Genomic DNA, 303 nt, shown 5'->3' on the forward strand with positions numbered 1-303 from the left:
GGGAGGAGAAAAGGTTTTTTTCGTTGAGTTTTCAGAGGAATTTGGCGTTTTAATGGAGAGTTTGGAGTGAGAAGAGTGGGAGTCGGAGAGCGGGGAGGTTGGTGGCCTGTGGTCTCCTCAAACCCCAGGGAAGGAGGTTGAAATGTTTGGGGAGGGGTTTATATGTCACGTTAAATGCCTGCCTGCGTCTGGGCTAGAAAGGGCAAACTGAGGCTTTTTTTCTCCTTTATTTTCATACGAGTGCGGGGATCTGCCTGGTTTCCCCCAGCAAAGATCCCCCTCCAGCCCAAATTCAGGGCTCGT

This window comes from Apaloderma vittatum, unplaced genomic scaffold (assembly GCF_000703405.1).
Source record: "Apaloderma vittatum isolate BGI_N311 unplaced genomic scaffold, ASM70340v1 scaffold22207, whole genome shotgun sequence".
NCBI lineage: Eukaryota > Metazoa > Chordata > Aves > Trogoniformes > Trogonidae > Apaloderma > Apaloderma vittatum.